This window comes from Mus pahari, chromosome 15 (assembly GCF_900095145.1).
Source record: "Mus pahari chromosome 15, PAHARI_EIJ_v1.1, whole genome shotgun sequence".
NCBI lineage: Eukaryota > Metazoa > Chordata > Mammalia > Rodentia > Muridae > Mus > Mus pahari.
The window spans coordinates 35,469,691-35,485,639 of NC_034604.1; the positions used below are offsets into that span (position 1 = coordinate 35,469,691).

The window sequence follows — 15,949 nt, forward strand, 5'->3', positions numbered from 1 at the left end:
TCTTCTTCTTCTTCTTCTTCTTCTTCTTCTTCTTCTTCTTCTTCTTCTTCTTCTTCTTCTTCTTCTTCTTCTTCTTCTTCTTCTTCTCTTTCCCATCCTCTTCCCCTTCCCCTTCCCCTTCCCCTTCCCCTTCCCCTTCCCCTTCCTCTCCTTCTTCCTCCTATTCTTCTTCCTCTTCTTCAAGACCCTGATGCTCAGTCAGTGGTACTTACTTTGAGATGCCTTCAGTGAGATCATTGCAAAAGCAAGAGATTTATTTTCTGGTGTGTCAGGATCAACCCTCAATCAGTCCCTCAAGCTGAGTGACAAGAAGGTGACCCGAATGGCTATTACAAGCAGTTTTTAATAGTTTTTAGGGCATAGCAAGGTTACAGTTCAAACTTTTTGGCTAAGCATATTGACTTTTAAATCTATTGGCTAGCAAGCATGACATGAATTTGAACTCTACCTGGGACTTTCTAGAGGGTCTGGTGACTATTAATACATTCTGAGAATTTTTTACTCAAGAATGTTCTTGTGGGTGGAGAATGGAACTTGGTCTAGCCTTTGATCACAGGCACGAGGGGGAAGCTGTGTGTGTGAGTGTGGGACTGGAAAAGCCCTTAAGGTCCCTCACTTCTCCTCCTCCTTCTTTACTTATGCATTTTGTATCCTACTCACTGCCCTCCCCCCTTCTAGCTACCCTTTCCTGCAATCCTTCCCCCATCCTCCTTTCCCCTTCTCATCTAAGCTGGTGGGGGCCCCTTGGTATCCCTCAACCCTGGCACAGTAAGTCTCTGTGAGGATAGGCACATCCTCTCCCACTGATGCCAGACAATGCAGCTCAGCTACTGGAACATATCCTACATACAAGCAACACCTTTTGGGATAGACCCCCCCATCCCTTGCCAGTTGTTTGAGACCCACATGAAGGCCAAGCTGCACATCATCTACATATGTGCAGAGAAGACTAGGTTCTGCCCATGTATTTCTTTGCTTTGCAGTCTCTGAAAGCTTCAAAGGTCCAGGTTAGTTAACTCTGTTGGTCTTCCTGTGGAAGACCTTTCGTGGCCTACAATCCTTCCTCCTATTCTTCTTTAAGAGTTTCCAAGTTTCATCCACTCTTTGGCTGTGGGTGTCTGTATCTGTCTGACTCAGCTGCTGTGTGGAGCCTCTCTTAGCCATGCTAGACTCCTGTTTACAAGCATAGCAAAGTATCATTAAAGGAATGGCCAGTTATTGATTGGCCATTCCTTCAGTCCCTGCTCCGTGCCTGTCCCTGCATTTCTAATAGGCAAGATAAAGTTTTGTGGGTAGATTGGTATCCCTATGGTTCCACTGGGGTTACTGCCTGGATATGGTCAGGGTGGTCTCTTCAGGTTCCATATCCCCAGTGATTTGAATCACAGCTAAGGACACCCCCACTGATTCTTGAGTGCCTCCCTTATCCTAGGTTTGGGTATCCTCCTGGAGATACTCCTTACATCCTCACCCCCATCAGTTTCAGATTTCCATTCATTCTCATGGCCATTTCTTTTATGGGTAGGTCACACATCCATATACCTTGCAGATAACATAGCACAAATCAAAGTGTTTGGGTAACAGCTGGTAGCACTTGATTCAAGCTTGCAATAGCTTTTCCCCTTCAAGGGAATGGTAACTTGTACCTAAAATTTTGCTCCATTTCTAATTGTCCTTTGTTCCTTGTACCAAAAGCCAATGACACTTAGATTAGGGTTCTTTTTACATGTGGCCTTTGGCTTGCCTCTCCTGCATGCCATTAGGATTCTTATCCTTTGCCAATTTGTTTTGTGAGGTTAGACTTATAACCTCTCACAAGTTCTAAGTGAAGTTATCTTAGTTTCCTTTCTAGTCTGTGTCAAAAACACCCCCCTAAAGGTTTTATCTTTAGCTCACAGTTCCCAGTTACAGTTTACTATTATAGCAAAATCACAGTAAAGAGAGATTGTGATCATTGTATCCAAGAATCAGAGTCGAAGGAATGCATGCTCATTTTCAGCTCATTTTTCCACTCATAGAGTTCAGGATTTCTTGCCTAGGGAATGGTGCTGCCCACAGAGGGTGGGTCTTCCTACCACAATTAATGTAATCAGGATAATTGCCCACCAATATTCCCAGTGTCGGTGTGATCTAGACACTCTCTCACTGAGGTGATATCCTCTTTCCAGGTTATTCTGCAATGTGTCAAGTTGAGAATTAAAACTTATCATTAAAAAAGAATCAATGGAAAAAATCTGTCCATTCAGACTGCAAAGGAAGTACAGACAATGAAATTTTGTTCTTATGAATGACATGAACATTCTTTCTAAGGGAGTCTACTATATAGAAGAAACAATCTACAATTAGTATTTCAGAGTCAAGGTTTTGTTGTTGTTGTTAACCAGTGGTATCTGGAAATTTTCTACATATTCAAAGTGTGAATGAGTGCTTCGAGTTGAGGGTGAAAATGACATTTCCATGAGAAAGATTAATTAGGTGGATCAAATAAGCCTTTGTCCAGTTGCTAGATCACTCATTTGGAAAAACAATTTAAACATTAAGATTTGATTTCTTTCATTTATTAAATAGGTAAGAATATAGAAATTTTTAAGTCATATCAATGGCTAAAAGAACTGAGAGGATTACCTGTGATGTCATCAGATGGCTAGATGTAACCTCTGACATATATTAACCACAGGAATTTCCACTTCTTAGAAGTAATGGTGTAATTGGTAATCAACCTCACCAATACCAATAAAACTATCCTATTGCTAGGTGTTCTTTTTTAATGAAACAAGGATATGTTGCACCTTTATAAACTGTGATGTAATGACATTTGTAACTTTTGTATCACTATATTGTTAAGTCGGAAATGCTAATGCCAGCCTATCTGAACAACAAGAAAGGCATCTCAAGTAACCAGCCAGTTATAGGTGTTCATGCTGCTTGCTGCTTGATGGAACTCAGGTAGAGGTTAAAAATGAAGAAACATCCTGGTGTTCTACCTGAAGTTTCTACGAGGAGGCAAAAACATGGAGACATTGGCAGCCAAGGTAGAGGTAGGATAGCTTCTACCTCCTCAGAGAAAGGAAACGCTCCTTCTCTCTGGAGTTTCCACAGAATGTTTTCTTAGGAGAGGTGGGAACAGAATATGTGGCCTTTTGTTGAAAGTTCTAATCTTATGGGACTGATTTAACAGAGAATAGAAGTACAATATAAATCACTATGGCCATCAAAGTTATTGGATATGTCTGGTGTTAGGGACAGTTATCAAAGTCTGGGCAAACTTTGCCCAGATGTAACTAAGCTATGCACTATCTTTCTAAATGCTCACAGCTCAATGGATGTTATGACAAGTGATAGAGGACCTAGTTTTGGAGTTGGATCTTTAACAAATAAGGGTTTGCTAGGTGGAGACTAAGGTAAAGAATGTTTTAGGTCACTCAAACTTCTCAGTATTCTCTTTCTCTTAGATGCTGGGAAACATACACTTTCTCCATCTCCTATGTTTAGTTAAAGCTTTGGTAGTAGAGTATATTCCCCTCATACTAGCTCAGAATCACCTAGATTGCTGTTAAAAATAAATAAAAGAAAAAAGGATATAGTTTTATGGGGTTGGAGAGATGGCTCAGTGGTTAAGAGCATTGATTGCTCTTCCAGAGGTCCTGAATTCAATTCCCAGCAATCACATGGTCGTTCACAACCATCTGTAATAATGCCCTCTTCTGGTGTGTCTGAAGACAGCTATAGTGTACACATATGGTAAAATAAATACCTTTTTTTTTTTTTTTAAAAAAGTAGTTTTAGACTCTCCTACAGACCTACTGAAATAGACTCCATAGATGTTGGGCACAGATGTTTATTTTTATAGTAAGTAGGGGCTTGGAGGTGGTGAGAGCTTTAGCTAACTTCCATTTTGGAGCTTGTGGGAACATTAAGATGTCTTAATGTGCTAGCATTTAGTAACTTCATTCTCTCAGTATATATAAAACATAGAACTGCACCTAATTTTAATTTTATTTAGAAGTCTTAAATTTTGAAGACTTTTGGAAACCATTGCCTTTGGGCCAGATTACCTGTATGTCCCCACTTTCAAGCTGTCCTAACAAAATAGTATGACCTATAAGGCCCATAAGCCACCAAAAGTTGCTCCTCATTGTTTTGAGGCTCAAAGTTGAAGACCAAAGTGTGTAGTAGATTTGACACCTATGTGAAGGCCTGCTTTCAGATTTATAGATGCTATTCTGGTTGTAACCTTAGATGCTAGAAGTAACTAATGAGCTCCCAGGGGTCCCACTTTTCAAAGGTTTTAAAATTCCATTCCTGAGAACTCCACTCCCAAGGGACTCACATCTTAATTCTATCACCTTGAAACACAGTGTTCAAGATGAAAATTTGGGGAGAGAATAAACCATCCTCTGCAATTTACCAAGTGCTCATCCAGATTCACACTGTAGATTGCTGTCTGGTTGCCCAACCACACTGTACACAGACAACTAAGACTCAGGTTCAAAGAATGACCACTTCCACATTTTAAAAATGAGCAGGGACCGAGGCAGTCATGCACAATAAATACTCATTGGATTGAAAACTACAGTCCAGGTGTCTAAGATACCCTAGCTCTGCAGGACTTATTATAAATGGAACACCTTCCCGGAGTGTTTCTCACAGTTTAGGTTACACGCTTCTTTCATTTACAGACACCTCATAGTGTTTTCTTCAGAACCATTTCCTCTCAACACCTGTCAGAGGGTGGCTCAAAGAGACAGAAGCTCTTCAATAGAAACAGATTGTCTTAAGCAGGTTCTCATTAGCCCACTTCTGTGAAGAAAATAGTCATGTCTGTCAGGAATTAAGAGCATAGATCGAGTGAAAGGGGAACTTTGAAGATTTTATATTCTGCACTTGCTATTCATCAACCTCAAGTTTGCTCTTGTTATATGATAATAGTTCTATCTGTCATCTCCCTTATGTGAGATTTTCATGCCACATCCTCTGGAACAGTGAACTCAAATGGAGGCAATATTTTCAGTGTGTGTGTGTGTGTGTGTGTGTGTGTGTGTGTGTGTGTGTGTGTGTTTGTGCTTGTGTACTTTTAACATCTAGTGAGCAATGATAAGTATGCTGATGGGCTTACCACAGTGCGGAAGACATTTTTCCATGACAAAACATCATTGGGCCAAAAAGGTGCCAAGGTTGATGAACCCTGCTCTATAGCAGGACTTTAAACAAGCACTATTGTAGGAGTCAAGGAGAAGATGAATGGACCATAAGGAATTTGTGGACTTCTCCGAAATTTTGCTTGTATGCATATTGGCTAGTAGGAAAGTGTCCTGTTTTTCCTCATACTATGAAAATCTTAAATAGAAAACCACAGTATTTTACTCCATCACATGCTATGCTAAGGAGGTTCTCCCATCACTTCATTCTATAAGCCATGTTTTACCTTCATCAGAAATGTGTTTTAATAGTTTTGTAAATATAGATAGATAAACAGGCTGATGCTTAGGGCATGCTAGCCTTAACTAGTAATAACATCCTTTTCAAGATCAGCTGACCCTGGTTTGAATGAAAAGCTGTCAGATTACTGTTTTGATATGCTGAGTCCATTTCAGGTGTCTCCCTACTTTCAGGCATTTCTCATGGCTGAGACAGGAATTGTGTACTACTCAGAGAAATACATGAAAATCTCACAAACGCATACATAGAACCTATTCATTGCTGACTGTCACCTCTGGCTGCATAACCCTCCTGGGTACACAAGGAGGAGGGATGGTATAACGAGAGCCACAATTATATTAAATATTTTTCTTAGGATATCCTTATGCACTAAAAGCAGATAACATTTAGAAGTCCCATTAGAGATACAAAACATTTGCTAAATTAGGGCATATTCTCAAGTCTGTGGCCTATATAGCTAAAAACACTGCAAAAAAAAAAAAATCAACCTCTATAAAGTTTGGTCTCAAGAGAGGCACGTTTTCTATTTTTCTGTATTGTTAGGTTGCTATTATTAGTGGGAGAAGAGAGGGCATTTTTCTTGCAATTGGTTCTAAGCAAGGCATTAATACACAAGGAAAGAATTCTATATAATGAAGACATAAGTATTAATTTTCTTTAAAGCCTTTTCCAGGGTAGAAATATGGGCGAACTCATTCATTCATTCATTCATTCATTCATTCATTCACTCATTCATTCACATATTTGTTTATTGGTGTCTCCAAAGTCATTGAACATTTCCTCCTAGATACTACAATACAAAAAGAATAATTATTTCAGAGTCTAAGGACCTTAGGCCCTCATAGGCAAAGATAGCAGCCAAGGGACATGTTGAAATGGGTCCCTGAGCACAGCCATGGCCAAAAGAGAAGAATGATGATGGAGACAAGGGGAGGAAAAGAAAACATGTTTGTTTACTATTTGGATACAGTACAACAGTGAATGACTGGGAAGATCTGCTTCCTGTGGGGCAGGTATGGCTCATCTACTTGATGATAACTTTCCTTGAAACAAGAAATCACATTTTCTTTTGAGCTATCTGATATGATAGGAGAAATGGTCACCAGAGGCAGAGAGGATTTGCTGCTCCATCCGGTTAGATGGCCAGCTCTCAGGCTTCCTCTACCTCCTAGAACAAGAGAGCTCATCCTCCTGAGACTCAGTTTTCTCATCTGTGGGTTGGGAATTAATACAAAAATGCCACTAACTATTTTAAAATACTATTTTTTAGGACTGACTAAAATGACGCCTCAGAGAAGTGTCCCAGTGAAAGAGCATAGCTAGATGAGTTCTAATCTAAGCACAAGTGTAATCCCTGACAGCTGAGGGTAAGAGAATTCACCAATCCCCACCCCATCTTCCTTATATATTAAGCAGAAATAACGATGCACACTACACAGAAATATCATAGCTCAAGAACATGTGATATCTGTCAAGTGATTAAAGGGTAGGAATAGTTAATTGAGCAGTATCTTCTTTCTTAAATCCTTTCCACGTTTAGGTTTACACTGATCCTTTACCGAAAACATCTGTGGAACTACACCCACTATTTAAGTGGTTCATTTAAAATATTGTATGTATATAGTATATATTTAAAATATTGTATGTATATAGTATTATATGTTAGCCTGAACCCAAAACTCAAGGCCAGTTTTCATGCTAGATAATTGGAGATGTCAGTAAAATTGATCTGAAATATCCCACCCATATGTCTTTGCATGAGAATGCTAGTAGCAGTCACTACCTCCTCCTCTGTCCTGCTTCTTCCTGCTAATTTGGTGGCAGGCGTCCTGCTATACAATGCTGCTTGGGAAGTTACAGTGATCTCTGCTCCAGGAACATCAGAGTCAAACCAGAAAGGACAAGTTTTCTGAGGTCAATTATCTCTGGAAAGGGTGTGTGTATGAGGGCAGGGGGCATGTTGTTGAACTGTCTGCTTTCATTGAATTCCCATCTCATCTGTGCATGTCAGAATCTGTTCCCAGTGTGACACCTCTCAGAGACTGACTGCTGGAGAGTTGCTTTCTTGGCCTTCATCTTCTGACTTCTGGCTCTTTGAAGTCCTTTCTTGCCAAACATTTTTTGCAACTATGTGCTCTCCACAGACCGTGCCATGTATTGCTTTTGGGTTTTTAGAGTAGCTCGGGTATAATGCAATTTGATAGGCTTTTTGTGGCAGGGTGATAAGATAGTTAATTTTGAGTAATTCAGAACTTGTGAAATGTACCTCCAGATCAAAGATATTTTTTAAAGGTTGATAAAGGCAAGTTGCTTTGTTAAGTCCTTAGTTCTCAGTGATTTGATTCCCTACAGTCATTTTTTTTTTTCCCCCCGGGGGAACAACATTATATCCAAGCAGTAAAGTTGTGTTCAAAGGCAGGTTCAGGACCTTCCCTGCCTTTGAATCCAGGCTTCTTGTATGAAATGATTGAGTGAAGGTAAGTCCGTTCAGTGTACTGCCAAGCTTCTGCACCTGCAATTCTTGAATCTAATCCAAAATTGGGAGGTTTTCAACAAAAGGACATGCTAGAAAGGAGAATTAGCAGAGTGGTTTTTTTTTTTTTTTTTTTTTTTTACTTTTCACTTTTGGTTTTCCCTCTGCCCTGGTGAGTGTACCTGGAGGAAATCAAGAGCTGGTGGGCAGCACTGAACACACGTCGGTTGTACTCTGCTGCCTTTCCCCAAAGCCAAAGGGAACAGTAAGCACGACTCCACAGGTTAACCACATGGAAGTAATCCAATGGCATGTTCCCGCACTGGCCTCTGAAAAGGAGAGAGAAGCTTATTAATATGTAACTACACAGTCATTACATATTTATGCTCTATAGAATACATAATTAGAGCCACGGTGACTATAATGTATTGTCAGTAGGAACAGTTAAGACTGTTCAGATAACCATGCACTGTAATTATGTAGTAATTGCTATTCTTTGAGTAAAAGTAGTAACCAATAAAGGGGAAACTGGCGAGTAATTGCTTTATAATTATTTGGGGAAAGGAATTGTTCCAAGTTAAAGACTGGAGATAAACAGATGAATATTTCATCTGATAGGCAGTGCTCAGTAGCTATGGCGAGCTCCACAATCACAGCAAGGCAAGTCTGTGCCTTTTGCCTTTCCTGTGTTATTGGGAGCAGTTTAGGCAGGAGTTCAATGTGTGCAAATTCAATCCTACTTTAGACCCTTGGAATAGGTATCACCATCGATAGCTTTCAAAAGTGGGGGCCCAGTTAAATCAGAACAGAACAAAGACTCATTTGTGTTTTTAAAAATTTCCAGTCATTTCTTTGATGATAAAGTTGTTACATTCCCAAACCTAGCAGCGAGGTGATCTATCCTAGAAGTGTTTATATTTGTGACACTCCTCTCATGTCCCATGGTCCTTGTGAGATAGTCCTTCTAATAAGGATTTTAGAGGTTTCAGTAGGAGACACTTTGATTTGCCATAGCTCCTGGTTTATTTGGTACCAGATAGAGAACATTAGATAGAGATAGAGAACTCACACACAGACAGATACACAAAAACACACAGACACAGACACAGACACAGACACAGACACACACACACACACACACACACACACACACACACACAGGCACACAAATCTCCAAAAACCAACAAAACAACAGCAAAAAACCAACAACATCAATAACAGAACACGTCTTCTAAATTGTCTTAAGTTCTATATCTGTATAATTTATTTACTTATTATTATTTATTTTACCACTAGTTATAATTTGGTCAACAGGGAGAGATTTTGTTATTGTTGTTCTAAATTTTGTTTATTTTTTTTTTAAAAAAAACACAGTTGTAAACCAATTTAGCTCATATAAGGTGAACATTTCATTCTATTTATTTCCTGTTCTCACTTGAAAATCAAGTAACCTAATTGCATGGATCTTTCTGAAGAAAATCAACAAGAATCAATACTCTTATTAGCTTGAGGATACTTTAGTCTGTTGTTTTTTGAAAAATCCTTGTGTTGCTGGGAAGGTGTGAATAGCAATTACGCAGCATGCCAGAGTTTCTGCGGATACAAATAGATGTGTTTATTTGTACAAGTTATAATTAATGTACAACCACCTACAGATTGGGGTGCATGGAGTAAGTGAAGGAATAATATTTATTTATTAATATTAACATCTAAAGTTACTAAGTTGAAACCATTTTTAGAAATCTGATTAAGAGAAAAAGTAAAAAGAAAGAAATGAAAGGTGTGAATATTATTTTCCACTGAAAACACTGAGTCATGGTTTATTACTTATACAAATATAATATTATTGGTGTATATAGATGAAAGACACTGGTTGCAAAATGTATTCTTGATGTAGAATCAGAGAGTTGTCATTGAAAATGCATACTTTTGAGTGCTCTCTTTCTTCGTTTTGTCTATATAAATGTTTTACCGACTTGGAGTATACACAAAATCTCTTATACTTATTTGCATAAGTTGGAAGGGTACTGATACTAATGAATGCTCTGTGAAAAATAGCCACTATTTAGCCACTTCAAGCTGATGCACCACAGAAAGTGATAACCCCTACATTTTCCAGGGGCTTGTTAATAATTTGCATGCCAGAAATCACTTGTGTGTACAAAACTCAACTCCAGGACCTCAAAAAGTTGAAAATACAAAAAAAAAGGATATTGAATAGAGTCAACACTTGTGCTAGAAAGCCCTTAAGCAAATCTCCAGACAGAGACAGAAACTGTACCTTCGAGACATTCTCATACACGCCCGTGAACTTTCCAGGGGTGTGAGTGGGAAGTCCCAATGCCTGCCATAAAGACCCAGCTTAGCCCATTAACTACTCCAGTTCCCCCCTAATGTAAGCCTAACCCTAACCCTAACCCTAGCCTTATCCGTAACCCAACCCTAAAATTTATGATGTTTCAGTTTGTCCCTGAGCCTTTGTTGGCTTTCTAAAAGGAATTTCAGAGGCCTTGTGTCTGTAACTGTGGGTTTTGTACTTGGAGTAAGAAGAGTTAACCCTATTACTGAGGTGACTGAGGAGTGGACATGTGACCCTGATGAGTGATTATGATTAGAACCAGTCAACTCCTCACTAGAAGAACCTGCAGCTTCTCACTTGTATATGGGGAGGGTAGTTTCTGGGAGTTCTGGCTATTTTGAGAGGGGTCCTGAGAAAATCCCTTTGTCAGTGGCCACACATTTACTGGTCTTTCTTCTCTACCTTATACATACAGATTTCTGAGTCTGTGCCTGTATCCATCCTGTGTGGTCTTTCCCCTCTGATCAGAGCTTCTTAGGCCAGAAAAGACTGGGTAATTTCAATCCTCTCCCTTGGGATTTAGAGCACTGGATGTATTAATCACTTGAATTTTAGACAGATAAACACTGACTTTGGGTGAAGGATAAGTATAGGGCTTGTGGAGAAAGGCTGTTGCTCCAAGAGTGAAGCAGGCATGCAAAGATGTGTAGCTGCAGATGAGTTCCATGGGGTCTTGAGGGTTATCTAACCTGGGAATAGGTTGGGAGATATTTCCTTGTTTCATTATCATTAATATTTTCTTTCATTTTGTTGTTGTTTGTTTGAGGAGGGGTGACTAACTGTACTCCCCTTGCTTTGTATGATATCTTACTTATTATATATGTATAAATACATTTCTTTATTGATTAATTTTATTTGACAATTTTATGCATGCATATAATGTATTCTGACGACTCTCTGCTTTTCCCCTTTCTCATCTCCCTCCCATCCAGATTAAGTATGAGAGCCAGCACCCAGGGAGGAGGGAGCTTCCAGTCTAGTTTTAACTTGATTTCTCTACATCAATGGTTCTCAACTTTCCCAGTGCTTGAAGCCCTTTAATAGAATTCCTCAGATTTGGTGACTCCTAACCATAAAACTTCTTTTGTTGCGTCTTCATAACTGTAATTTTGCTATTGTTATCAATTGTAATGTGGATATTTGTGCTTTCCAATGGTGTTAGGTGAGCCCCATGAGAGGGTCACTTGACCCCCCCCCAAAGGAGACATGACCCACAGATTGAGGATCACTACTCTATATCACGCATATATCATATGTGGTTTCTTCAATAAGAGAGTACCATTGTCTGGTTTCAGTGAGAAACTGAAAGTAACGTCAAAACCCAGCATTTTAAAGCGATATTCTGGGACCTCCATGATCAACAACTCACAAGATATTTTCCTAATCCTGGTATCAGTGTTTCGTTTAATAATCCCTGGTTTATGGCAACAGCTTTATCTGGACTTGAGGAATATCTTTTTTCAAAATTTATTCTTTTAAAAAAAATTTGGTTACGAGACAGTAGGTTTTCATATGGCATTTTAATATCTAGTTACCTCTTCCCTACTTCTCCCTCATCCTCCTAATCTGCTGATTCCTGCTTACTAATAGCTGTCTAACCGCAGTCGTCTTCCTTTCTTCTTTGATATCTTACATTATACTATTCCCCTCTATAAATCATGCTCCTTCCAAAGGCCTCTTTTTACATTTCCAGTGTCTACAGGAAAGTTAAATTGAACTCACCATTAGAAATTCAAAGTGAGGATGCACAGGGACAAGCATGTGGCTTTTGATTCTCTGTGCCCGTCTCACTGCGCTCATTATAGATTTATTCTGGCTCCATCTATTTTCCTGCTAATTCCATTATTTTATTGTTGTTTACTGTGAAAAAAATTCTACTGTGTATATAGCCTACATTGTTAATCATTCATTCACCAGTTGATGGGTGCCTAGGCTGATTCTCCTTTCTACAATGTAAACAGGTCAGCAATGATCATGGATGAACAAGGTCTATGTGGTAGGATATAGAGTGAGCCCTTTGGGTAGATGCCTAAGAATGGAATGGTCATATGGTAGTTATACTCTTGACTTGTGTGTGTGTGGAGTTTCTACACTGATTTCCATAGTGCCTGCCCCAGTTTGCACTCCCACCAGCAGTAAATAAATGTTTCTTTCTCCATGTATTCTTGTCAACAGTTGCTGTCATTTGCTCACTTGATGGTAGCCATTCTAACTGGGGAGAGATCAGAATTTTAAAGTAATTTTAATTTGTATTTCCCTAATGGCTGTTGATTTTGAACACTTTTTTTTTCCAAGTATTTATTAGTCACTGATACTTTTGAGAACGCTTGTTCATATTTATAGCTCATTTTTGACTGAGTTAACTTACATTTTATAGTTGATTTTTTTACTCATTTCTGTATTCTAAATATTAATCCACTCTCAGATTTGTAGGTGGCAAACATTCCCCCCTATTTCTTATCTCTTCACTGGGTTGTTTTCCTTGCTCTATAAACATTTTTTTTTATAAGATTCCTCTTGTCAGTTGTTTGTGGTGTACACTGGGAGAAGATGCTTAAGAGAAAAAGCTAGAAAGATCATGAGTCACCATGATTCTTGCTTATATTTTGTAAGGGATTTTTATTAGATAAAACCAAGAACTATATGTGAGAGACACAGCTTTCTGCAATGAACACTGATGTATATATCAGTCTAAGAATGACAAAGACCCAGAATAACTTATGTGACCTCAATGGGCTACAATTCATAGCTTTCCTTGTCAAAAATCCCATTGATGACATAATGTCTATCTTTTGCCATACCCTGACATATTTTTCAAATACTGAAACACTAAATATTTTTTCTTGGAGTTCTACCAGTTTCATCAAGAAGTATTTGATGAACTAAAAAAACTAAGACTTTTTATACAAAGAAAAGGATTGGTTGAGGCTAAAACTCATTGGTAGAGGACATGCTTAGCTTGTGTAAAACCCTGAATTCAATCAACCCAGTACCCTCTACCCAAATTAAAAAATATAAAATAAAGTATAAACACATACACACACATACACACACACACCCATACACACACACACACACACACACGCGCACACACACACACACACACACACACCTATTACTGCTCTAGAGTCCCTTACAACTGGGTACAAAAGGCAAAACTAAAACATAATTAGAGAACAATTTGATGTCAAAAACATAGAGGACACACAGCAAATATATTAAATGTATTATATATGCATTTGAAACTAAACATTTACATGGCTAAAAACATTTATGAAGAAACAGCATTGGATTGGCATTTTTCTTTAAGTATTTTTTTTATGTGAAACACTAAATATTATATGTATGTTTTATCATTTGTAAAGTTAGGTAACAATGTACCCTACTCTACACAAGAAATGGAAGATACTTTAAACTCAGATTGAAGCAAGACATTAGCAATGTCTTTACATCTTTATGCATACTGGAGAATTACAGTGAATAATATATACTCCTATAGCAGTGGTCTATGGACAATAAATAGGTTTGCTTTGTTTTTATATAATAGGCAAAATTTTGGTTTTATGTGACTTTCACACCTAGTGCTAATACTTACCACCTTACATTAAGATTATTAATTACTTGATTTTAACATGGGAAGAAAACACTGGATTATCCAGATAGACTCAGATATAATAACACAAGCTATTAAAAGCAGAAGGGAAAGGTACTGTGTTAGAGACTGAATACAGGCTAGGGGTTGGGGTGAGGGTGGGAGTGGGAGAATCAGCTTGGTATTGTTGGTTTCAAGATGGTAAGGGTTAATAGAAAATAAACTTGTGTCATCCAAAGGAGCAGAGAGCGGGTGTCTGTAGCAGACAGCCACAAAGATAAGAAATTCACCATCTAGCTGCGCCTCTGTCATTCGACCCCAGAATCTTCAGAGAAGAGCCCAGCCCAGCAAATGGCTTCATTCTGGCCTTGTGAGACCAAGCAGAGAACCTGGCTGAGCTGCTCTGTGCCTGGATTACTGACCCATCCACACTGGGTGATAGGAAATGATTGTCTGAATGACTGAGCCTTATAATTAGTTACAGGATAGACATGGGCCTAGCACACATGTGTCCTAGGCATGGGGCCAGTTCTTGCATCCACTCCAATAATCATCATCCTGAGAAGCAGAGATGCTTGCTTTTCTGTTACAAGAGAGGCTTTTGAGACTCGAAGAGGCTAATCTATGTAGTAAAAGTAATGAAGTTTAGTGAATAATAATAAACATAATAAATAAAATATAAGAATAAGAGTGATAAGGTTTAGTTTGGTGGCTCTATGACTTGAACCCGGCATGTTGGCAGAGGCTCCAAATAAGATGTCAGACTCTGGCTAACTAGAAACAGGACCAGCCCTGCTTCCTTCTGGTTAATAAAGGGAATTCCTTGAAACATTCTTTTGGATAAAGAACTCATCTTATCTCCTTTCTGCTTGCTTTATGCTGGACAGAAAAGGAGCCAGCCAGCAGCTCTGCACCTGCCCAGAGTGGCTGTGCGGGCCCCACAGGCCAATTCAGCCTGTGGTAGAAGGTGGCGGCTCATCTGGGGTCTGGCTCAGTCCCTGCTTGGCAACCTGAGCTCAGCAGCATTGTTGTACAGCCTCCGAAGCATGAAATGGGGTTTTACGCTGAAGCCTGGGAGACACGGTGCATGGAGTTTGGTTTGGCTATTTTCCCCCCTGCTGTTTGTTTTTAAAGATGAAATAAGGACGGGCATGAAAAAGGTCTCCCAGGTGCTCTGCATGAGATGGGAGCCACCGTGGCAGACGGGAATACAAATGAGCAGAGGCAGGGCAGCTCTCTGAACCCCAACGTATAGCCTACACTTAATATGTGGTGGTTGTATTGATTATTACTTCAGCTATTATTATGTGATGATTTCGGGGGTGTGCATAAAGCCTCCCAAATGATTCCACTGACTCATAATTCAGGGACCTTTGCATTCTCTTAGTTTTAGATTAATGTCCTATAAAATGTGCTTTTGCTCTTTTTTTTTTTTTTAACATTTCCCACCATTCCCCTGACACCTCTGAATTATGCATTGTTATAAGAAAATATTGAGTACTCTGAAGAGTGTCAAGTAATTTTATTCAGTCTGAATCTAATATTGACCATAAGAAGGATTGGTCATTTAGTTCTAGCACAGAATTTTATGGGCGTCCAATGTATCCCATAAGTAGATGCATATGAGATGATTATAGGCGATTCACATGTGATGTAATTGTACTTTTAATATGAGTTATAAGAAAACATGGGAAGTATGTCAAGAATTTGGGGCTAACGTTGGTAGGTTGTAAAATAATGTCATTGGAGGGAAAAATATTAACTGGATAGTGTACAGGAAGCTTAAAGTTAGAAAGACATGTTGGGGCTCCAGGGACTCTCGGCTTTAGTGTGGTCTCAGTTTATTAGATTACTTACAAAGAGGGTACAAGAACAAGAGTAAAATAAATGGATCACAATCCGCTGAAGAAACAGTGAGGACCAGGAGACAGGAATGTCAAGACAGCTGTGAATTCAGGCAGGTCTAAACCCTGGCTGAGAACTCTGACATCCCTTGAATCAACTGGGACTGACTTACATCCCTTTCCCCAGCTCTACTCAGACAGAAACATAAAGCAATGCAATGCCTTTTGACCCAAGACATGGT

At 39.1% G+C, this 15,949-nt stretch overlaps 1 protein-coding gene across 1 annotated transcript in view; it reads left to right on the top strand.

The window, feature by feature from the left end:
• Window positions 1–15,949, top strand: part of Kctd16 (potassium channel tetramerization domain containing 16) — a 274,370-nt gene that overhangs the window by 166,881 nt on the left and 91,540 nt on the right. The window lies entirely within an intron of this gene.